The following is a 24,520-nucleotide window of genomic DNA, read 5'->3' as shown; positions in this document are numbered from 1 at the left end:
TTACCCCCGGTAAAGTTTCCTGTCCCCAGCTTTACGACACTTCCCTGCCTAGCGGCTTTCCGAGTGCTCAAAAGGAAAGCGAGGAGGAGAAGGCGGGACAGACCCACCTGAGCTGGGGCGGGGGGCGGAGGGCGCTGGGCCGCGGTCTAGCCGAGCAGGCCCTCCCCCCTGCCCCGCCCTCCGCCTGCTTCTGGGTGGGGCTCCCCGGAACCCTTGGGCGAGGGTGGAGCGGCCCGATTCGGAGCCCTACTCTCCCTCCACCCCCCAGCAGCCCGCGGCCCCGCTCACCTTCGCCGGGCCTGAGTACAAGTAGGGAGGGAGCGGGGGCCGCGGGTAGGAGGCGCGCCTTCCCTCCCTCCCTCGCAGGGCCACCCCCATCCCCAGCGCGCCGGAGTCGGGGGAATTCCAGGTCCCCTGCTCCGCCCTGCCCGTAAGGGTGTTAGCCTCTGAGCACCTGCAGTTTCCCTAAAACGCTCAGGCTCTCGGTTCCTTCTGGGAAGTCCGGGCCGCTAACGTTTGCCCTGCTTTTGAACAAGCGCCTCTCACTCCTAGGACCGGGGAGAAGGTAAGGGGAGAACGGAAGGAGAAAGTCGGAATCCTCCTGCGGAGCTTCAGGGAGAAAGCTGGGGCTTTCCCGCGTCAGCGTGTGTAAGAATGTTTCACTCTAGTCCAGAAGGCTAATTTGAAGCATTTCTTTTCTCAGCAGTTATTTGCTTTTTAACGACAGAAACGGCCTAAACTTTATATTAAAGGGAAAGGAATGCCCCAGCCCCGTTGGCATTGCGTTTTGCAAAAGTCTACAGTTTAAAGCTCTTCGGGGGGAGGGCATTTTTACGCCTTCTGAATGTTAAAAATCAAATCACTAAGATTAAAAAAACTGTAATTAAAACAGAGAAAATCTACATACAATGAATAGTACAACATACAATCTACTACATACAATCTTATATTAGAAAAATGGAAAAGAGATGAAGAAATATAAAAATATCAACAGAACAAAATAAAAAACTTAATTCAAGAACAATTAGTACACAAATTATTTTTAAACACTAAGGACAGCAGAATAGGGAAACTCTATCATACTCTTCAGGAGACAAATACAATCCTAACACGTTAAGATAGGATAAAACCAAGAAAAAGAACTAGAGACCAATATCAGGAACGCATATTGTTTCAAAATATTAAAATAAAAACTTGGCCAAAAGGCTACAGCAAAACAAGCCCTGAAAATTGCCCCTACATTCTAAAGGACCTGTTGATATTTTGGTCTACTTGATTCATTTTTATATTTTACTTAAAATGCATTAAAATCAGATTTCAGTGTTTTGACCTAGTCGTCTTTCGGCAATAATACTACCTATGTGATCGTTCTACAGGAAATGTAACACTGAAAATGGATGTTTTGGAGTACAAATATGAATAATAACATTTTGAATCTTGAAATATTAATGAGCCTGTACATTTAAGGTAAGAACTTTATGGAAAGTTTCATTTGGACCTGAAGGGTAAGACCATTCTTTATGTTATTTAGATAGATAGGAGGTGCTACATTTACAAGTATTGCAAAACAGGACTATTGACTAATATTTACATATTTCTAAATTTTAATTTGTTGTCATCCTTAAGGTAATTGTAGGAATAGAAAAATACTTTGCATACAGCCAAAAACTTAGCTCCAACTGAAAACAATTCAAATCATTCAATAAAACAAAGAATGTGGTAGAATGCAAACTTAAAAATAGTCATTTACCTGCTTACCTGTTGCCATTGCCTGGAAGTTGAACAAAATATTTTGTTTCTCTTTAGAGTGAAAGGTAATAGTGTTGCACTGGTCTACTAGGACTTTTGTTAATGAAATGGTTCTCACTTCAGTGTGACAGAGTTGGCAGGAGGAAAGAGTTACCATAATCCAATTCTCCTCCCCAACTATTTGCTTAGCAATCCCTAGGATACTTTTACTGGAGTTCAGCAACTCAAACTTACTTAGTGTTGAGAATTCCGTAGTCATTTCTCCTTTAGCCAGTCTGCTTAAATTCAGTCCTGTAATGCAAATAGGTTGTGTGATTTACTACTGGAGGCAAATTAAAACAAACAAGAACTATTGGCAGAGTTAGAATGATGTACAATAGAAGTATTTTGAGGTTTTTTTTTAAGAATTCTGCTCCTAGTTCATACATTTAGGCAAGTCACTTAGCCCTCCTCTGTCTAGAAACATGGAAGCGCAAAAAATGTGCCATAAAAAAGTTACTAAGAAAGATGGCAGAGTAGTAGAACCAAGATCCTCCAAAGTAAAGCTCTAAAAGTGGTACAAATTTTGAAAAAAAAATCAGACCAGCATCTATAAAATTCTCTATCAGTCCAAGACTGTGTATGCAAGAGTGCACATGTGCACACACACACTCATACACACGAAAAGAAAAAGTGCCAGAAATACCCCCCGCCAGAAGTCCTGAAGGGAGACAAACCATGGTAAATGGGAGGGGGTGGGACAGAAAAGCAATCAGGTTCCATAGGAGTTGAAGAAAAAGTCTTGAGAAGAGCCCAATTTAAGGGAAATCCCAGAGCTCCCCAGAGGGAGAAAGGCCTCAGTGAAGGGGGGGGACTCAGTAATGAGAAATGGGGGCAGGTTGACAGAACCCTAGCCATAGCTGAAGAAGTGCGGCCTACGATGATATTATTTCGTTTGATCCTCACTACAACCCTTCAAGGCAGGTTCTTTCATTATCCCCTTTTCATAGCTGAGGAAAATGAAGCAAAGGTTAAGTGACTTGCCTAAGGTCACACAGGTAGTAAGTTTTTGAGGCTAGATTTGAACTTAGATCTTTGACTCCCTGGACAACTTTCTATCCATTGTGGCACCTGGCAGTATCCAGGCAGTTTGGGCCTTTTCCTGAAGATGATAAGGCCTAGTTTTAGCAACCACACTCAGGTCCAAGCAGGGCTTGCCCACATCAAAATCCAGGATCTGCTTTTTACTCAGGTGCAAACCCTCAACCCATTCACTAAAACTGATGATTTGAGCAAAGCAAAGAAAGTTCCGTATACAAAGAAGAAATAACTTAGACTGAAAATTGCCCCAAGGGTAGATCTTGAAGACACTAATTCCAAGCAGAACCTCAGAGAAGAAAAGTCCTACCCTTACCTTCACTACAGTGCCCAGGGAGAGAATGTGCCCAGGGCAATGGGGATTCCAGACTCCTACTAGGGCAACCTCAGACCCATACCAGGATACCAGCCACCTGCATGGGGACAGGTGCCAACTGGCAGCTTTGTGATCTACTACTCAGTTCTGAGTCACAGATCCAAGGTGGAGTGAGAAGGGAACCTGAACTGGGAGTGGTGTTCAGAGGTAGGGAGGTCTTGGGAGGTACATGGAGAAAAAAGGAAGTTCAAAAGCAAGTAGGAGCAGCAGTGTTGTGGTCCAGACCCCACACTAAAAGCAAGGTTTCTTGCTTTGCCCAGCCTGAAGTTCAATAACCAGGATAGTAATCTCAGTCCAAATAGGAACTTAAGAGTCCTGTCACTTTGAACCAACAGAGCTCTTAGCTGTTTGATGAGAGGTGAAATCCGGTAGCAATCTACTCTTGAACAGAATTCAAGTTAGGAACATGGAGAGCTCAGACCAGGGGCCCAACAATTAGAGATTACCCTGGATCATACTAATGAACATACAACACTGGAAACTTGCACATTCCCAGCCTACCCCTGAGATTCTGGAATAAATCAACTCTTAATACTCCAAGAAAGGAACAAGGGGACCACCTTAGACGTTTCTTCTAGAAATGAAGCAGAGCCCATTCCTAACATCAAGTCCAAAGTAAAGAAGGAGGTTGGAAGAATGGACAAACCAAAAAAGAACCTCACAACAATGACCTTATTTGGTGGAAGGGATGCACAGACACAAAAGAAGGAGAGAATGACTCCAAAATATCTATAAGCAGTTCTTCAGAGAAAAACACAGATTGGGCGCAAACTCAGGTAGAATTCTTGGAAGAGAAGAAGCAAGGGTTATTGAGGGAGAGAGACAAGGAGAGAGAGAGAGAGAGAGAGAGAGAGACTGTGTGTGTATTTATAAATAGAATGAGAGCACTGGAAAGAACAAATTGGAAAGGAAATTGGTGATATGGAAGAAAGAATTAACAGATTAGCATAAGATGTTAAAACCTTGCCCAAGCAACAAACATTCAGAAAATTAAAATGAAGTCAATGACTCCATGGGGCAATAAGAGATATTGATATGAAATCAAAAGGCTGAAAAAAATAGAAAATGTAAGGTATCTCATAGCAAGAGTAACTGACTAGGAAAACAGATCAAGGAGAACACATTTAAGACTCATTGGACAATCTGAATGTCATGACAAAAATAAACATATAAAAATAAGAAGCCTAGATATCCAGAAAACTGCTCAAATTTCAGAACCAGAGGGAAAAGTAGAAGTAGACTAAAGATTCATTTCTTAAAACAAAATTTCCTGGCACGTTGTATTCAAAATCGAGAGCTTCCAGGTCAGAGAAAAAATACTTCAAGCAGCCAGAAAGAATGGTTCAAGTACTGTGGAGCTATAATCAGGATCCTACATGATTTTGCAACTACCACTACAAAGGAGTAGAGAACTTGGAATATGATATTCTAGAAGGAGAAGAGTATGGGCTTACAGTTAAGAATAACTTATCTGGCAAAACTGAGGGAAAAAAATGGATCTTTAATGAAATAGAAGCCTTCCAAGCATTCCTGATCAAAGCTACATAGAAACTTTGAAGTTTAGTCAGAGGAGTGAAGAGAAACATAAAAAGGTAATCATTAATAAACAATGAAAAATATCTTGGTTGGTTGTTGTCCTTCGTCTTCAAAGAGGACCAAAATGACATCATCATGATAAAGTGAAATTTCAGTGTGTCCTACTGTGGTTGATGAGACCAATACAAGCTCGGAATGCTCTACCATAGGTTGGGCACAGAGAGTCTGTGTGAATATATGAGGTGGATACCCCAAATTTGTGCATCCTGAGTTTACTTTGTGCTGCCTCAATTCTGCCTTGCTCAAAGAGCACAGCACCCTTTCTCATGTGGGCATGCCATGCTGAGCAGTCCTGTGCCAGTGTCTCCCATATTACACACTCAAATCCAAAGTTCTTGAGAGAGACCTTGGGAGTGTCCTTGTATCGTTTCTTCTGGCCACCATGTGATCACCTGCCCCATGCGAGTTCTTCATAAAAGCTGTTTTGGCAAGCATACATTTTGCATTTGAACAACGTGGCCAGGCCATAGGAGTTGCGCTCTCTGAAGCATAGTTTGAATACTTGGCAGTTCAGCTCATTAAACTGCTTATATTCAAATATGGAAAGATGATATATGGTATCCCCTCTGAACCATATTATCATCATCAGGGTTCATAGAGGGAGGCTAATTAGACAAGGCCTGGGAATAATTCTGTTATGTCTTGATATACAATTTTAAGAAAAGGAAAGAAGAATATACTGGAGTGGGGATAGCGAAAGGAAGTTTTGTAGAAATTGCATAATTGGGGTACATAAGTAGACACCTTTAAAAAAAAGGAGGAGAGAGTGGAAGAAGTGGTTGACCCTTGAACCTCATTTTCCTCAGAACTAGTCAAAAGAAGAAGAATGCACCCACATACACTGTTATATTATCTATAATATATGTTTCTGTGTGTATACACACAGGCACATACACACTTAACATTTCACTCAGCAGGGAAATAGGAAAGGGGGAAAAGGGGAGAGGGAATTAGGAGGGTAGGTTAAGGAAGGAATTAGTTCTAAACAAAGCAAACTTAAGGATACACATTTCTAAGGATATATTTTTAGCTCTTTTTGAGGTGACAAAGAATGAGAATCTAAGGGAATGCCCTTATATTGAGGAATGGATGCACAAGTTACAGTATGTAAATGTGATAGATTACTATTGTGCTGAACTCTTATCAACCTAATGACCAAGTAGCATTCCAGAGGACTAATGATGAAACATGTTACCCAACTCCTGACAGAGAGGTGAAGGTCTAAGAATTCAGAATGAGACAAAAATATTTTTTTTGGGGGACATGGCCAATATGGAAATTTTCTTTGATTTACTCTGCATGCTTGTAATGGGGGTTTTGTTTTTCTTGTGTTCTCACTTATTGAGGTGTGTGTGTGTGTGTGTGTGTGTGTGTGTGTGTGTGTGTGTGTGTGTGTGTGTGTGTGTGTGTGTGTGTAGTAAGTTCGGGTGGGAGAGTGATAAGATGAATTGGTGATGATTAAAAGAAATAAAATATTTTTTAAAAAACTACAGCTTGCCCAGTATGGATTCTATTTTCTACTGAGTCAATGATGCAAGGTCATGCAAACAAGGTCCAGAGTTGTCTATTATGGGTTTGGTGACTCAGGATGGTCCCTTCCACAAACAAAAGTGGTATGGAACAGGAGACTTTTGCTAAATGGAAATGGTACATTAAAAATCACACTTGTTTGTATTCCTCTGGTGCTAGTGCCCTTCACAAACAGGTGTTAGCTATTCCAGAGATTGAAGCCTCCAATCCTGAAACCCTTCTTCTTTCACTAGCCCAGTATGTTCCCACCTATAAAGACATGGATCCTTTGGAATACCATTTTGCTCTTTTACTGATGGTTCCATCTGTTATGAGATCGGTATATAAAATTAGACTTCACTAGCCACTAATATGGCAACAAGAGATACCCTAGGGAATGGGGGTTCTGGCAAGTCTTCTTGGTAGGCTGCGTTCCAGGCTGCATGGTTGGCATGTGAGGGAGCTTGGAATAAGGAGGCAGAGAAGATCTTCATCTGCACTGATTCCTGGGCAGCGGACATGTTTTTGGTCAGGTGGTCTGGGATCTGCAGAGCACAGGACTAGGAGATCAAAGGTCCTCATCTTTGGGGTCACCATCAATGGAAGAATTTTTCCAATGCCTCCCACTGCATATAGTTATCTATATAACGTATCAGCACCCATCAGAGATAGCATATGTTAAACAACCAACTTGGAGCTATTACAAGAATAGCAGAGGTTAAGGAGTGGGTTCTTTGCCAATATGGACATAGAAGTAGTAAAGAAATGAGTTGGACACAGGACTTTATGATTCCCTCTTGCTAAGAACAAGGCCACTATTCCTGTCAATCTGTATTGAGTTGGATCACATGTCTAATACAAGTGGTTTTCAATCTGTCCCTAACTGGCAAAAGACGTTCTTGGTGCTACCCTTGCTCATTATCACTGCCTTACCTCCGGGGAAGTATCTGTGGCTATGCTGGAGGTATTCTCTGTGCTACATTCTTGATAGTCCTGCTACTACCCTAACTCATCATCACCCCTGTGCAATAAGAATATCACTGTGAATTATAAAAACTTAGCATCACCCATCACGTGGATCATATCTTTGAGATCTAAGACTCAGTTCTGAATGGGGGATAAAAAGATTAAAATTTTTTACTTCAACTATCCACATTTTTTTATTTTTATGATGACTCTTGGCAGGGAGGAGGGTTATAATTTTTTTCTTTTTCTTCTCTCTGTAGTACTACCTGTGCCAGGAGGGTTATCCAGTAAAAGCCCAGAAAACATTTAAATAGTGAAAGATCCTCTAAAAGATCCTTAGAATCTTGCCACCATGGATCAGGGTGATATGTGATAGGACCAGTGTCTACAAATGTTCCTCTTTCTCTCCTGCAGCATGGTTAGGAAAGCTTAAGCTGTGCCTCCCTTAACACACTTCCTGGTGCCTTCTGTCTCTCTTGATGTGACTTTTTGGTCATCTAGGAGCATAAAAGTCCCCAGTTATGTGGAGTTAGGGCCTTTTCAACTTATTGGATCTTTTAAGACTACATAACTCACCATATTCTGCTCTGCTGACCAGATGTTTCCATATGGACTTGAGGGAGGCTTCTTCTATAGAAGCTAAATACTACCCTATCCTTGTTACATTTTCTAACTATATCAGGGCTAATTAGATTTCCTTTTGTTAACTGTCCAAAAATTTATTGATATCCAATTTCATTCTAACATCAAACCTGCACTAAGGGTAATGAGTGTCAGCACCCCTCTCCCAACACAATGATTATCATTTAGCTCCTTCCAATTACTTTTTAGGTTTCTATTGACTCCTGTGTTTTTATTTCAAAATTTCTGCTCAGCTGTGACCTTTTCTTTAAGAATATTTGAAAGTTTTCTATTCCATTTCTTTTTCCCCTATAGGATTATATTTGGAAGATTATTTGTTTTTCTTTGAAAATCATTATCTTTTACATTTTGGAAAATCATTTGCCAAAATATTATCCATATAGTACTAGCTGCCAGTTCTTGTGTGATCCTGATAATAGTTCCTTAGCACTTGACCTCTTTCTGGTTGCTTATGATAATTTTTCTTTCACCTGGAAGCTTTGGATTTTCGTTATGGCATTTCTGAAACTTTTGATTTTGTGAGAGACAAGGCAATGGGGGCCCTACAGTTCCAGACTTGGAAGTTACCTGGGCCAAATGTTCTCTACACACGTGCCTCACTAACACTGCATTTTAAGATTATATTCATTCTTCCCCCATATACTGGTGAGAGTATGTACTTCAGGTTTTTGGAGAAAATGTTTTGTAACTAGTTTTCTTGCTGTGCCATTTAGTAAGATAAAGCTTATCTTTTGATAAGAGTTAACTGAGTCTTCAGGCTGATTTATTAATTGAAAGCGTATTAGTGGGTACCCTGGAGCTACAACAGTGTAACCACCTACAAGGTTTAACCTGCCCCATCAGCAAATCTCAGATTTAGATCATCAGCACAGGTTGGGGAGAGCATCACCAACTGGGGGTGGCTATATTTGCTTCAGTTTTCTCATCTCTCAAATGGTCTGATAACACTTGCATTCCTTACATGACATGGGTATGAGGAACAAATTAGGAAAATGCTTTTCAAACTTTAAATTGCTACATAAACACCAACTATTATAATTTTCATTACTGTTTTATTGATAATTACGCCTGAAGTACTTGAGAGAGCTGACATTGTGCAAGTTTTTAGTTTTGTGTTCTGTTAGATAACAGAGGTAGAGCGAGGTATAGATTACTCTGCATGAAATAGGAGAGTTGTGTAAAACTTAACCAAAGGATGAACATCATATGTTGTGCTTCACTATCTTTAATCTTGGAACTCTATGAGAAATGTCTGTAAACACGACTTTCTTATGGGTATAGCTTCTTCATTTACATTTTGAATCTTCCTTTTGAGATTTGAGAAGGTAACAATCAAAGGCTCCACACAGTATTGATCAGATCTCTTCCTCTGGTGCCAAAATGTCTGGAAATATATACTTCTATGAATAGATTCCTATTTGTACATCTTTGGACTGCAGTTAAATAGGAATTCTTGCGAGGGGAGTGGGCAGGGGAATCAGAATTCATTTGGGTTGAGAAGATAGTTGTTGCAGAAAAGACAGTTATAGGTGAAGTCAGTAACCCTCACCCCAAGGAGGAGACAAGATGGAGATAAAACCTAGAAGGCGGGTCCCAAGAGAAAGGTGTCACAAAGGGAGGACCTAGGAGTGATGAAGGTAGGATTGGGGAAAGCCTAGAAAGAAAGTTCCAGGAAAGAAGATGATAGTAATGGGCAATGAGAGAATAGCTTCCAGGAGGAAACTTGTGTCTCTTTCCCCCTCCATCCCTGATCTCAGCATCCTGGTGATAAATCTCCAGTTGCCTTATCCTGCCCAGTCTATTACTTCTCAGAGGGGGCATAAGGTATCAATACTAATCTTAGTTTCATTATTCTTATCCTTACCAATTCCCTATCCCCTAAGAAATACAGGTACAGTATACCATATACCTACATATAATGTCTGTCCTAAGTCCAGTGCAAGAATGTGATCTTCTTCCCATTTGGTTTGTCACTTATTTTAATGCAGCTCATTCCAGCAAAAATTATTGTTACTTAAAACAATTGGCTGCTTTCAAATTAATTGTTATCTTAAAAAAAAATCCCAGTGCTCCAGGGTTAAAGTGTAATATAGAATAATTATTCTTTAGTTTGAATAATATACACCTTAGAATTGGTATATAGCAGTTTTCCATATTTGCCTGCCCATATCTGTACATTCATATAGTCAATACCCTAGTTCAAGACTTTAAAACTCTTTACCTAGATTACTGCAATGAATCAGTCTCCTAATGGAGACTAGTCTCCTAATCTGAATGATCAGTCTCCTAATGGATCAATCTGCTGTCATTCTCTTTCTTATACAGTCTACTCACCATACAGCTACCAAAATAATATTTCTAATACATATATTGTCACCCTGTTACTCAAAAATCTTCAGTTGCTTCCTATTGCTTCTAAGCAAGACTGCTATTCATAATCTGGGCCTGTATTCCTTTTAGTCAATCAATCCATAGATATTTATTAAATGATTATTGTGTGCCAACCACAGTGGTGCACATACCAATACAATGAGTGAAACAATTTCTGCTCACAAGGATCTTCTGTTCTAACTGAGGAGACACTAAAGACACATACAAGTGTATATAGAATAAATATGAAGAGAGTAAATACAAAGAAAATACAAAGTAGTTAGCAAGGAAAGACACTAGTAGTTTGGGAATCAAGGAGGCTTTATATAGACTTTTTGAGTTGTCTTAAGGGAAGAGAGCTATGAGGCGGAGCAAGGAGGGAGTATATTCCACACCTTGGAATTGGTATGTGTTCTAGGCAGGAGGACAGCTAGTCTAAAGGCATGGAGATAAAAACAGATTATCCTCTATGAGAAACAAATAGAAGGCCAATTGGGTTGTACCAAAGAATACAAGAGGAAGAATAATGTAGAAGTCAGAAAGAAGTTGGAGCCAGGATGTGGAGGGCTTTAAAAGCTAAATAGAGGAATTTATATTTGATTTCAAAAGCAATAGGAAGCTACTCGAGGTTGTTGAATAGATGAATGACATTGTCTGGTCTTGAAAATTATTTTGGTAGGGTTATGGAGGACAGACTGAAGTGGGGAGAAACTTAAGGCAAGAAGACCAATTGAGAGGCTGTTGTAATAATCTAGGTGAGTGATGATATAAATATCTGAAATAAGGTGATAATTGTGCAAATAAAGAGAAGGGGTTGGATATGAGAGATGTTCTTGAGATAGAAATGGCAAGATTTGATAACTGACTGAATATGTGAATTAACAATGAGGTACGAATGAAGATAATGCCATAGTTACAAACTTGGGACAGTTGCCAAATGGTAGTACCTTCAACAGAAAAAAAGACATTTGGAAAAGGCATGTAGTTGGAAGGAAAGATGAGTTCTGTTTTGGACATATTGAGTTGGAGGTGTTTCTGATATATCCAGTTTGAAATATCTAATGATGGCAACAGGTGGTACAGTGGATAGAAAGCTGGTCCTGGAATCAGTAGGACCTGAGTTTAAATGCAGCCTCAGGTACTAGCTGTGTGACCCTGGGCAAGTCATATAACCCTGACTGCCTCCAAAAAAATCTAGTAGCCAGTTGATGATATTGGACTGATGTTCAGGGGGAGCGTGGGGCTACAAGTTATCAATATAAAAGCCTATGGAGTTGATGAGGTAAGAGAGACACAGAGATACAAAGAGAAAGGGAGAAAGAAAGAGAGGGGAAAGAGAGATGGCAGAGAGAAGGACAGGCAGAGGCTCATGGAATACCCACACTTGTTTCATTGTTAAGCATTTTTTCATACTTCTCATTTCCCACTTCTTCAGCTGGAACATAAGTTCTAGCCATAGTGGCTTACTGTTTCTTCCTTGAAGTCAACATAGTAGGAATTTGAATCCTAACTAACATTATGAGATTTTTCATTCAGAGAAACCCCATCCCTCACCCCCAACTCTGAGAGAGATTTGAACTATCACAGTCTTTTGACTCTTGAACCTGAGTCACTCCTGGAAGTTTTAAAAAGAGGTAAACAGTCTGAAGGGGAAGACAATACAACATATGGAGCAGATCAGATATAGAAAACAGAATAGAACACCATGAATTCCCTGTAGGCACCATGCAAATGTGGCTCTGGAACTATATACAAGGCTTCAGGTCAAAGCCTCTGTTTCATGGAGCAAAAAACTTGGGCAGATGTGAAAGGGTCCAACTGCCCCTTAAAAAAAAAATGCACAGATTTTTTTTTTTCATTTCTCCAAATTGCCTTCTCCATGCCTTTTCAGGCATCTTATATATTTATCTAGTTCTTTATCTAAACCTGTATCTTACCATGATTTTCAATTCATATAAAAATCTATGGCTAATTATAAGTACTTACACTCTAAGAACTCATACATACATACATATGCATTTTTACACATATAGATACATATATGCATATATGTGCACATGCATGTGCATAGTCAGCTAAAAAAGGAAACCAGTAACTAACTTACTTAAATTTACATAATAGTTTTTTAGAATTATGGACCCTGTCCTAGTGATCAGACTGAAATTCTGATCCGGGAGATTAAAGCTATATGCAATTTTTATTAATAATCTGCATTTTAAAAAAAAGTTCCCTAAAGTAGCAAGAGAAAGTAATCATATGGACACCAGGGTCACTTTTGCCTTGGTAACCTAAAATGAGCATGTTGCAGCAGAATGTGACTGCTCAGGATCATGAAGCAATTCAGCCTCTGAGACAGAGAGAAGAAATTTGTAGTTTGGGAAGGGTTCTGTGTCCAGTCAAACTTTATCCTCCACAGAGACATCTAGTGGTTACATTAGGCTTCCATTCCCTCTGTGATTTTACACCACAAAATTCCCCTTTTTGACTAATTTACTAGTCCTATCAAAAAACGGAAATGAACTTAATCTGGCATGATGATGCCTTCTGGCTCTTTGCAACTACTGCTTCCCCTCCTGGAAGTTCATAAACAATGAAATTGGAAGTCAATCTTATTGGAACTTAGACTGCAGATTCAATTCCCTTGCCTTTTTTGAAAACCAGGACAACTTTTTCCATTCTCCAATCTTGTGGTAGCTATAATAGCTACCAATTAGACTAGCCTTGTTCGTGTAATATTTCGAATCTCACTCACACTGGCTCAGTGATCACATTGAGAACCAAGAATATAGTTCATCTCTGACAAGAGACTTGAATTTGTCAAGGGCAGCAAGGCATTCTCTTGTTAGCTCCTTACTTATCCTGGGTATTAATCCTTTTATAGTAATTTTTGTTTTGTTCAAAGTCAGATCCTCTGTCTTCCTAACAGGACAGAAACAGGGCTGGGGAACCTACCTTCTCAAGGCCACACATGACCCTCTGTTCACGTGGCCCTTTGGCTGAATACAAAGTTCATAGAAAAGATTCCTTAATAAAAGGTTTGTTCTGTGAAACTTGAACTCAGTCAAAAGGGCACACCCAAGGGCCTAGAAGGTCCCATTGTGGCCTTGAGGACACAGGTCCCCCACACCTGGGCCAGAAGCACTGTTTTAGTACTTCATCCTTTTTGGACATTCTAAATCAAAGTGTTTTTTATTTATTTATTTATTTTATTTTAGATTTAAATACTAAAACAAATACACAATAGAGAAAAGAAATCTAAACTTAAATACAGAATAAGAAAAGAGGAGAAAAAGCATGTAATGTATACAACAGAGCATAAGAGAGAATTCAAAATATATAGCAATACATTTCCACTTCAAGGAAGCCTATGTAATAAAATACTACACATTGTTTTGAGAACTGTTCATCTTTTCTTTGCTTCCTTATGTTTTTCTTTTGTTCTCTTCTGTGCATTTTTTACATAGTTCTTTCTCCCCCTTCTTTCTCCCTCCCCCAAAGGCTACAATTAAGTGCAGATATATTTATATATAGATATATACATTCACATATACATATACACACATACACATACATACATACATACAAATATAGACCGATACTTTCCCTAACAAATTCTACTCCTGAGCTTTGCTTTTATGTTTGTGCATATCCCTTATTTCCCATCTTTTCTGACTCCTCTACTTTAATCCTACCTACTACCTTGTCCTCCTATTACTTAGCCTACTCCCCCCTCTAAGGATCCTTCTCTTATCCTCCCATTCTCATTAATCTAAACTCTCTTCTCTACCTACCTTAACCTATTCCCTCCCCCTCCCCCTAAAGATCCTTCCCTAATTCTCCCAAGGAACCCTCCCTTACCCTCCCATTTCCATTAATTTAAACACCCTACTATATCTACCTTCACCTTTCCCTTACTCTCCCCTCTAGAGATCCCTCTCTTATCCACTCCCCTTCCCTATCCCCTTAGCATTTTATTTCTTTCTGAATTTAGAAGACTTTTATACTCTTCTAGATATGTATGCATTGTTCCCTCTTGAACCCATTCTTGGTGAAAGTAGATTTCCCGAACTAACAGCCTGCATACCCCATCTGATTCCTTTTGGTTCTTCCTCTCACACCTCATTTATATAAAATAATTACTCTTTTGAGCTGTTCTTAAATGTTTTAACTTTTTAAAGTTATGTCATACTCATGCCTATCCCAATCTTTCTTATGAACTACCCAATTTCTAATCACAATCTTAGATATAGGTTTAACATTTTACATACAAGAAAGGTAAACAGTCTATCCTTATTAAGTCCCTTGTAATTAGTCTGTAAGACTTTCTCACTATTTGGTGAGAACAGATTTCAAAGGGCTTACAAAGAAATTATAGTAGGTTCTCATTTATTAAAATTCTACAAGTGTAGTCTGTCCAGGTGGGATGAGAAGCCCTCAAAACTGAAATGCTGATGACATAAAAAGAAAGAATTCTAGTCATAAAGAAAAAGAAGAGTCGTCAAAGGGAAAGGCACAATTGACTCATCAACAACTATAGATTTTAAAAAGGCATCTACAGAAAAAGAAGCAAAGGTAGGTAGGTAACAGAAGATAAATATGAGTGTGACATGATCCCATTGTAATATTACTGAGTGAAAAAAACTCAGAATGAGCTGAGGTTGTTGAGGAAAACCAAAGAAAATGAAAAAGCTTTGGGTTTTTTTTTTTTTGATGTACATATTAGGAAAAAGATTAGAATTATAGAAGGACAAGAATTACTGGTTGGAGTGAATGGTTAGATGACAAGAAATGATGAGAAGACAGAATTGCTTGACTTACTGTGCTTCTGCTTTCTCTGCAAAGTAGAATGATCTATAACATGAAAACAGAAAAAAAATGGCAACAAGAAATTGATAACTAATATAAGTTAGGAGAATGTCAGCATCTTGCTTTTTGACAGTAAGTTAGGTCATAAATATGGAAGAAAACAGTCTATATTCTGTGTTTAGACAAAATCTGTCAAAGTCAACTTGTTAACATATCAGCATTTCTACTTAGAGAGAGGTTTAGATTGGCAAAGTTCCTTCATCTAACTGGAACATCTTGTCTGACCCTAGCAACTTCCAACCTACATTTTACAGTATTTATGAAACAAAAAAAAATGAAATTTTATAATAAAGCAAAATAAAGATATATAATAAAGGATTTTTTATTTACCAGTAGAATAATAATTTATTAATGCTATCTTACCCTTAGAGTAAATTTCTTCCCTATCTGTCTTTAACTACTCTTTTTTAAAATTCAAGATGGTCACAAATGAGCAGTTACCTATCTTAAAACAAACCATATAATCTGGTCTCCAAGGAATAAAGAACATTCCTGAAAATATCTTCTGTTCAAGGGTGACTGATTAGATCTTTGATTTAAGAGAAAACATGGACTTGAAACCAGACCACTAATATCATTTCTTAATATTTTATGACAAAACTGAGACTTGAAGCTTCTGCACCTGGCTAGATGAGCTACATTCGTTCTCAGGTACTAATAGATCAGGTGAGTGTAATTGCTGAGCCACAATCAGTTATCTTTAAAATATCTTGAAGAATGGAAAAGGTGCTACAGGATTGGCATAGAGAAAGTATTGTTCTGATTTTAAAAAAAGAGTTTGACTTTATTCTTGGCAAAATTCTAGGATGTGTGATTAAGATGGTTAGTATATATCTAGAAAAGGAAACAGCATTCACAAAGAACCAGTATGATAAACTCACCTTATTTCTTTCTATTTTTTTTTTGGACAAGTTTACTAGATTGATAATTATAGGAATGCTGAAAATAAACTTTACTCACAACATATTCTAACAAAGCATTTGACAAAAATCTCATGTTATTGTTGTGGAAAAGATGTATGTATGTAAGCTCTGCATTGTCATAAGCAGGGGGATCTGGAAATGGATGAATGCTTGCATTTAAAGTAATTGTTAGTGGTACATTTTCAAGTTGGAAGTTGGGGTTAGGGGAGTGTTCCAGAGATAATGTGCTTGTTGTCCCCATGCTGTTTCATACTTTTATCAATGATTTGAACAAAGACTATATATGGCATGCTTCTCAAGTTTGTAGGATAAAATATTTAACAAATTGAATGAGAGACTGAAGATAAAAAAAATCTGGGCTAAATCTAGTATAATGAAGTCTCATAGAGATGAGTATAAATTTTTATATTTGGATGAAAACAAATCAACTTCACAATTAAAAGATGAAGGAATCGTAGTTGGGGAGGAGTTTTACCATAAGCAAAAATTCTGGGGAAATTTTAGTGGACTATAGACTGAATGTGAATCAGCACTTTTATAAAGCAGTAAAAAAAAAAATCAAATATGATTTTAAGTTGTATAAAGAGAAGGGCACAGTATCCAAGCATGTTGTACTCAGGTTTGGTCGTAGTATTCTGCTTTGTTTTGGCCATCATATTTTATGAAGCACGTTGATAAGGCATAGAACATCCAGAGGAGGGCAACCAGGATGATTTTCGCATTCATTCCGTAAAAGAATCAGATGAAGGGATGGTCATGTTTAACCTGGAAAGGAGAAAACTTAAAGATTCTATGACAGCACTCTTCAAGTAGGGAACCAGTAGAACAATTAGATTTCCTTTCTTTGGCTTCAGAGGGAAGAACTAGGAACAATGCACCTAGTTGCAAAGAAGCAAATTTAAGCTTGCATTTCAGAAATAGAATAGAAAATTGTTGCATATATTTGAACTTGACATTAAGACTTGTGGGAAGGAAAAGCCAGAAGAAATTCCATCTTAACAGAAAAACCTGTTGGAGTATTGGAGAGGAGGCACTTCCAGGTAAGGCACTTCTCTATCATATACCCCCTATATACTGGAACTCTTATGGGCTACTATTACAGGACAATAATAATCAGAATTTATGGAAGGGAGATTAATAACAACTTACTGGTGAGGTCTGACTCACCAGGGCTTGCTGGATGCTGTGTTTCTTCTTCTTATCTTTTAAGGTGATTAGCTCAAAGCCCCATTATCGCTTAACTATGATATTCTGATAACTAGCCTAACCTTCTTTCTTAGGGAAGGAAGAAATGGAGGTCTATCCCTCTTTGATGCTAGCCCACAGCAGCCAGTGTATATTTACATTGTTTACCAACTGATTGTATGCCTCTGCATTCTTATGCACATCTTTATGTCTGAGAAATGCAAAATCTGGAGGCTGCTTATATCCTGGTGTAATGTGGGTAGGGGTCTGGCACATGCCCAGATCACCTGAGGTGCTATCAGCTTAGATAGCATCTCTCCACATGGAAGGGCTATCATGAAGCTGTACTAGGGATGCACATGAATAGGGGGAGTCCCTCTGCTCAGCTCAATGGCATAGTGGTTAGAGTACAGGGCTGGACTTAGGAAGACTTGAGTTCAAATGTAGCCTCAGACATTTGTAAGCTGGGTAATCCTGGGTAAGCCACTTGACTTCTGTTTGCCTCAGTTTCCTTAACTGTAAAATGGAGATAAATACTACAACTCAGCTTCCAGGGTCATTGTGAGGATCAAATGAGATAAGTGCTTAGCACAATGCTTGGCACATAATAGGCACACTACATAAACGCTAGTTATTATTATCATTATCTGAGCACATGTGAAAGAAGAGGCTCTAAGATTGACTGTGGAATCATTTTGAAAGGCTGTCTAGCATCAGAGTTCTTTGGCTTTGGCACTTCTGGGAGAACTCAATGAATAGTGAAGGGAAGGGAACCTGTCACTTTTTGAATTAAAAATGTGCAGAGAGTCCCCAGGGAGCTTGGGAGTTTAGCTAGGGCAGCAATGATGCATGAGGCATGAGGAAGATAAAGCCCCCTTCAGCATCCATTCACTTCAGTCTAGGTTTCACAGGCAGGACAGCATCAATACCCTGAGTAGCAAAGTGCTTTTGGGAAGTGAAACTTCAGGAACTCAGCCCAAAGGCAGCAAGATGATCTGGCAGTCATGGCACATCTGGACATGAACTTGTTGGAACCAATTCTGTGTGGGAAATGAGCTATTTCTGGACTGATCCACATCCTTCTTCCCAAACCAAGGGGGTTATGACCTCAAGGCACTGGAGAAAAATATTATTATATTTGTTATTGCTATATCTTTGAAATAAATACTTTTGTAAAAGCTAACCAATGTTAATTGGTTAAATGGAACTGGACTGATAATCACTGGGCCCCCAAAATGGGATGGGGGCTGGAGTCAATGGTAAAGGATAGAGATACCCACAAACCCATCGTGGCACCCTAGAATACTGAATTGGCAGAGGTGTAGTCTACTAGGCGCTAAGAGAATGGGGCCAGAGCTTACAGTGTGCTTTAGATTAAATAAAGCATTTACTAATCAATTACTATGTGCTAGGCACTATTCTGGGCATATAAATACTGTACAAACAAAAAGAAAGTCTTTGCCTCAAGGAGCTTGTCTTCAAATGTAAGAAGATAATACATAAAAAGGAATTGAAGAACTGGGGTAAGGGGAAGGTACCTGAAGAGGGGCAAGGTAGAAAAGTCTGGAGACTCAGGAGCAGGCTTCAAAGTGAGCATGGCTGGTATGGTATCAAATGGAGGTTCTGGGAAGCAACTCACCAACTAATTGGAGGAGGATGCCATGTAGGTGAAGGCCTATCCACCAAGAAAAGGTGGCTGTGGTGGAGGTGAAAAAGTTTGGAGAGTAAAGGGCTGAATCATGTTACAAGTGAGCATGACTAGCATGGGTACTTTTTCAAATAGAGGCTTTGGGGAGCAACCATGAAATACATGTTTGTGCAATTAATGCTGGTGTGGTTAGAGCTTTGGGAAGAGGTTTCACCCTTTTGAAGAAAAAGGAGATGTCTTCCAGTGTGAGGTTGGGTGGCTTGAAATAATACTACCCTCAGAGGTTCTTAACAAAACAAACCCTGCTTACACATGGCCAAGACATTATCTCACATAGGTTTTCAGACCAAAAGTAGCTGTTCAGTTTAGGGATATGTAGAGAAGGGTTTTGTTTTGGTATGTTTTGAAAGAGATAATCTTTTAAGTACCTTCCACCTCTGAGGTTCCTTGTTGTTTTACACCTTTATGCCATTTCCCTTATAAGTTACTTCATGCATATAAAAATAGATTATATCAGAATGTGTGGGTATACATACACACACAAACACATATATACATACATACCACACATATATTCATTTTATACGTATCTGTATATATATGTGTGTATGCATTATATATGTAAGTATGTATATATGTATATATGTGTATGTGTATATCTATCATATCTATCTGTATGATAGAAGGCATTGCTAGATGTTTCTGCTTGGATCTTCTTCCTTAACTTTAGGTAATTGTGTGTTGGACAGAGCAATGAACTACAATTGAAGATCTGAATTCTCATTCTAACTTTGTGTTTATTGGCAATGTGACCTTAGGCATGTCACTTAATTTCTCTGAATTTCAGTTTACTCATCTGTCAAAAAAAGGTGCTGTCAGTCCTGCCTTCCTCACAGGGTTGTTATAAGGATAATATGTGAGGAAGTACTTGTAAAATATAAAGCACAACACAAACATCAGGCATTATTAGTATCGTATGAATCTGCAAAGTCAAAAGGAGGAACATTCTATAAAATGATACTAAAATAGAGCTTTGAACTGCATTTGAAAATATGTGGTTTTTAAAAATACAAACCAATGTACTTCATCATATAAAGTTATGAGTTAAGAACTTAAAATTTCTGAATTTATGTTATTTGAATAAATTAAAATGTCAGTACTGAACTTGGAAAAATAATCATGATTTAACCAGAGAAAACACAAGAGGGCAATCTTGCACAACAATAGTGTTTGCAGAAACAAACAAACAAAAAATCCCTTTAAATCAAATGAATTTAATGTTCAGTAGAAAAAAATAGTTGAGACATTGATAGTATTTATGTTTTGCTACACATTTTGGCAGTATAATAGTTTGCAAAGAATGACTGTCTAATGCTCAATGATAACGTCAATACAAATAAATTGCATAAATTTTATGTTGTTATCTTTTATCTTAGAAAGAAACAGATTTGTCTTCCATTTGTATCCCTGAAGAGTTGCCTGGTTTTTCAGCATACTAAGGTTAGATATATCTGAAATAAGAGGAAGTAAATCTGACAAAGAAGAGATCCCTTAAATCTTGCCTAATACTGAGTAGATACTATTTTAGAGAATTATACAGAAGGGTAAACTAGAAAGAGAAGAGTCATGCTCTAGTGATCAGGAGTCTTAGACCTTAATCCTTAATCTTTGACCAGACCTTCATTTCCCAGCAATTAAGTGGAACCGTGCTTTCAACTGGCTGACTATGCCCTCAAAATTGAGACCAAAGAGAAATGGCAGATTTAGTTCAATTACAAGTACATCTTTGTACCTACAAATTTTGAAGGAATTTCACAGACAAACTAAGCCAGAAATACAGTAAGTTCTGTGTTTGGGGTAACTATCTACTTATTTCTTACCTAAAAAATAATCTAAATTAGAAATTTCTTTTAATATCATTAGGAGCACAATGCCAATAGTTAAGATTAAAAAAAAACAATATCAGAAATAAATTTTCTATTATTCATTCTCTTCTAGGTTGTCTATGCAAATAGTGATCCACTAATTTCAGCAAATGTGTACTTAGAAACATCAGTTCATGCATGTCATTATGACATTGGCTATAATCTGGGCCAGTTCTATGTCAGGCTAGTCTAGTGATTTAGGTTTAAACCTAGTCTAGGTTTAAGATTAAAACATGAGATCCTCATCCAATAACAAAATGCAAAATCTTTATTTACAATAGAATTTGAAAGGATAAAATTCATACTTAAATTCAAATAAAAAAAATACTACTCCCCTCCCACCTAGCAATTGATAGCTCTCTGGTGGGAAAGATGTTCCAAATGGGAATTCTAATATAATTTCAAAAAACTACTTCCTATAAATTGAGTATTTTATTTTTCAGGCAATAAGGAAACCAAACTAATATTGAGCTCAGAAATGGCCCCCACCATAAAACAAAAACAGTTAGTTCATCCTGCATAAAACAGGGGCCACTGTTACCACAGAGGATTACTTTATTTATTTATTTTTGTAGGCTTAACCCTCAAGTGTTTCATCCCAGGTGAATAAAAAAACTGATTTTGCAATTTAGGGCTGCTGCTGTTTTCTGTGGTAGGAGTCTAACATATTCAAGTGGTCCAAGCAGTAAGAAATAAATCATAGGTGTATCCCACTTCTAATTGATTAGAATTAACCACAAATTTCCATTTTTAAAAAAAAATTTAGTAAAACAATTAAACATTAAACAAAATTTTCTTTTAAAGATGCTACTTTACATCTATTTTTAAAAGGAACAATTCCTATAGGTGCAATTAATCCCTAACTTTTCCTTTTTTCTAATAATTAATCCTAATTTACCTTTAATCTTAATTTCATAGTCCATAGTCCTTTCTTGTAGTTTGTCCTCAACCTCTGGACTAGCTTGGTGCCAAAGCACCCTAACTTGTTCATTTTTTATTTTCTCTTACTGCTTAGAACTTCACTAGTTGCCATGGAGAACAAGAAGGATGACAACAATAAGAATCTTCTCGTGTCTATGTGAATTCAGAAGAATCGGAAGGGCGAGATCGGTTAAATATGGTCAGGAATTTAAAACATCAATAAAATCCAAACCCTTTTTATTTTTCCTAGGACAACTGAATATAGCAAATTGAGGTAACTCTTGGTCAAGCAATGCCCAACTACTACATACTAAGTGTACATCTCATTAGTCCCCTTGGACACTGTCATGATACCCCTGGCTTTGATCCCTCTTCCTTTAGAGCGCCCTTTATTCTGCTAATTCGGTTTCATGATGCACATTCCCAGTTACTGACTGTGACTTCCCTCCACAACATTTCTGGGTTTTATCAATATAGGAACCCTCGTACCATGTATCTTCCAGCTCTCCAAATCTGGAAGGTCCTCAGTCAGCGCCATGATACCCTTCTAGTCATTGATATTGGTGAGCCCTACTCTTGCTAGCCATTTTCCATTTGTCCTAGTCATGTGAGGTTCATATATGTTAATAACTAAAATTTTTAAAGCACTTTTTTAAAACCCTTCAAGAAAGGTAGTATGACTATTTTTGCCCCATTTTACAGGTAAAAAAACTGAGGTTCAGAGAGGTTAGATGACTAAACCTGTCATATAGTTAATAGTTTTAAAAGCTGGGATTAGAAATAAAATTGATGATGATGATGATGATGATGCTAGTGATCTCTCTGTGGTATCATACTTTTCCCTGCTTAGCTGTATAAGTTTACCATGAAAAAAATTATTTATTTTTACATTTTCTTTTCACACTGAGCTCAAGTACCCTAGTGTAAGGGAAAGGATATGGCATTTAAAGTGTAAAGGTTTTTAAATTCAAGATCTGGCTCAGCCCTTTCCTCACTGTGTGACCATGGCAAATCACTTAATCTTTCTGGTCTAAACTTCTTCTTTTATAAAAAGAGAAGATCTACTTATTTTATCTATATCAGGGGTTGTTGTAAGGATCAAATAAAGTGTATGTGAAAGTATTTTGTAATTATAAAGCACTAATGATAATATTAGTAATAATAATAGCTAGTATCTATATAGCACCTACTATGTGCCAGGTACTTTGCTGAGCTCTTTGCAAATATTACCCCATTTGATTCTCACAACAACCCTACGAAGTAGGTACTAATATTATTCCCATTTTATAGTTGAGGAAATTGAGGTAAACAGAGGTTGAATGACTTGCCCAAGGTCAAACAGCTAGTAAGTATTTGAGGCCACATTTGAACTCAGTTCTTTCTGACACCAGGTCAAGAGCCTTTAAGAATAAAATAATAACTGACATTTATGTGGCACTTAGCATGTGCCAGGTACTGTGCTAAGCATTTCATGTATAGTAACTCCTTTTTGATCCTCACAACACCCCTGGGAGACAGGTCCTATTATTATCCCCATTTTGTGTGTTCGTACTTTATTGCCAAAGAAGACCATGACATCAGAGAAATGATGACATGACTTGCACTTGACTTTGTTTTGAGTGAGGGAGGGCATTTTACAGATGAAGAAACTGAGGAAGATAGAGGCTAAATGACTTACCCAAGATTACACAGCTAGTAACCATCTGAAGCAAGATTTGAATGTGAGTCTTCCTTCCTGACTCCAGGCTCAGTGTTTTTATAATCAATATACTATTTCTCTGTATAAAGGAATAGCTGTATGATTTCCCTGAGAATAAATCTCCTCACCTTATCTCCTCCAACAATAGGCAATAAAAGCCCACTTTATTGTATTTCATTTTTCTTTTACTATTTATTTAGCAGCTTAATCTAGACTTAGGAGTGACACTAGGAGTGTATGTAACAGAACACTGAGGACCAATGCCCCCTGGCAGATAAGAAATTCCCCCATGTTCCTCTGGGGCTGTGGTTTTTCATCTTCTTTTGTTAATCAATCTGATGAAGTCTTTGCACCCCTTCTTAAAATGTTTGTAAGTGGATAAAATAAAATACATATGATTAATTATTAAAATATTTTAAAAATACACATATTTTATGAACCCTCTGCTTTACTGGATCCTTTGTAGAGCTGTCTGACCCTTGAGACTGATAACATAGCCCCCTCCCTTCCTAAGAAAGAGAGAGGGAGGAAGAAGGCACTTGAAATTGAAGAGTGTGAAGATAAAGGATAGCATGGTCAGAGCTGGCCAGATGAGACAGGTATGCAGGCAGTTGTCTCCATGAGTAAGCTGGCAGAGAAGCAAAAGCTGAGATACCAAGGCAAGGAATGACTGCTCTGCGTAAGAGGGACATGGAGTAGATTCAAAGTTGCCAGTACCAGTCATGCTCCTGAGAACAGAAATGATGATTCCTCACATCCTTTGTTTCATCACCACACCCTCTTGCTCTCTCTTGGAAGAGAGATAAGTCTGTTTCTCAATCTCTACTATTTTGTTTAATTTCCATTTCATCATTGTTTTAAAAATTGGTTTCTCTAAGATAAAGTAGTTAACCATTGCATCAATACCTTTCTGTAGCATTACTCAAACACAACAGGGGTTGAAGTACACAGAGGGGAAACAGACATAGATTCTCTTTCTAATTGCTGGTTGAGGGAGGGAATTCCCTGACATGGAATGTTCAGAGCAGAAGAAAAAAAAAGAGAATTGTTCATTCATAATTTTGCAAC

The 24,520-nt window shown here is 38.0% G+C and overlaps 1 protein-coding gene and 1 long non-coding RNA gene across 4 annotated transcripts in view; one reads left to right on the top strand and one right to left on the bottom strand.

Moving 5' to 3' along the window:
- NAA30 (N-alpha-acetyltransferase 30, NatC catalytic subunit) overlaps nt 1-21,845 on the bottom strand; it is a 46,823-nt gene extending 24,978 nt beyond the window's left edge. Inside the window, exons 1-3 of one of the 3 annotated variants that reach the window (XM_072629309.1) lie at nt 21,731-21,845; nt 15,104-15,136; nt 1,984-2,040 (exon numbers count right to left, since the gene is read on the bottom strand). The gene's annotated coding sequence lies outside the window, so the exon portion shown is untranslated. The remainder of the gene's footprint in view (nt 1-1,983; nt 2,041-15,103; nt 15,137-21,730) is intronic. The other 2 variants (XM_072629308.1, XM_072629313.1) reach the window with 2 other exon arrangements.
- On the top strand, nt 11-23,624 carry LOC140517776 (uncharacterized). The gene is made up of 4 exons (XR_011971748.1): nt 11-565; nt 1,377-1,467; nt 20,344-20,407; nt 21,848-23,624. It is a non-coding gene; the product is annotated as an uncharacterized lncRNA (long non-coding RNA).
- The last annotated feature ends 896 nt before the right edge of the window (nt 23,625-24,520 follow it).

Source organism: Notamacropus eugenii, chromosome 1 (assembly GCF_028372415.1).
Source record: "Notamacropus eugenii isolate mMacEug1 chromosome 1, mMacEug1.pri_v2, whole genome shotgun sequence".
Taxonomy (NCBI): domain Eukaryota; kingdom Metazoa; phylum Chordata; class Mammalia; order Diprotodontia; family Macropodidae; genus Notamacropus; species Notamacropus eugenii.
Note: the sequence above shows the minus strand (reverse complement) of the source record. Positions and strands in the feature narration are given on the sequence as shown.